The following is a 963-nucleotide window of genomic DNA, read 5'->3' on the forward strand; positions in this document are numbered from 1 at the left end:
CTGGACCATTTCATTCTCTAAAATTTTCCCTTTTGGGTCATATATCTATGTTTTGCTTTTATTGTATGTATGTCGCATTGAACAATTTTTTTGAGGGAAAATCGGAATCGGCAGGGTAGCAGGGTTCAGCTAGAAAATTATAGGTAATAATGATTCAGTGTAAAAATTGATTTACTTTTCTTATTTTTACAAAACACATGCCTGGTTACCTCAAAACAAACCACACTAAAGAAATTCATAGTAAAAAAAAAATTTATGTGTGTTTCGCATTTATAAATTTTTCACAAACACATCTGAACTTAGCACTTTTTGGGATATGTTTTTAAGCACTGGTAATGTGATGGCACAGTTCTAAGTTTTAACTATTTTAAGTGGACTCTTTTAAAATTGCGATTTATCGTGGGTAAGTAAACAAATCTTTATGGTGATATTCTTTACTTCTTTCCAAAAAAATTAAATATAACGCTAGAAATTTAAAAAATGATCAGCATTTTTACAACCCGCAAGAGTGGGAAAAAAAATCATTTAATGATGTTCATCTGTTGTTCCTTTCCCCGCTCCAAAATCAACTCCTCGCTACATTATAAAAAACATTTCCCTTCAGGTTTGGCGGTTCTCTAAAACCCCAAAAGAGGATGTTACTACTCTTATCGGAATAAAAGGGGAAAGGGCCATTACAGACAAAAGTCACTCCGGGCCCAAAGCCCCGTCCCCCCGGGGGAGGCTTCAGCCCTGCCTCGTCCATTTCCCTCACCCCTTTGGCCCCGTTGGAAATCCTCGCCCCCCGCAGGGAAGGTCGTTAGTTGGCCGCCGGGGAGAACGGTCGCGGAGACCGAGGCGAGTCAGACCTGGGGAAGAAAAGGGGAAGGCTAAGGGAGGCGTCTAGCTCAGTGGGAAGCCCTCATTGCTTTTCATCTCGTCTCCTTTTTTAAGCGTAGCCTATTGCGCGCGCACCCAAAGGGG

The 963-nt window shown here is 41.1% G+C and overlaps 1 pseudogene; it reads left to right on the forward strand.

Annotated features, from left to right (window-relative positions):
- The window catches only part of LOC119586553, a 12,675-nt pseudogene extending 12,320 nt beyond the window's left edge, over window positions 1-355 (forward strand).
- The last annotated feature ends 608 nt before the right edge of the window (window positions 356-963 follow it).

Source organism: Penaeus monodon, chromosome 21, assembly GCF_015228065.2.
Source record: "Penaeus monodon isolate SGIC_2016 chromosome 21, NSTDA_Pmon_1, whole genome shotgun sequence".
NCBI classification, from domain to species: Eukaryota; Metazoa; Arthropoda; class Malacostraca; order Decapoda; family Penaeidae; genus Penaeus; species Penaeus monodon.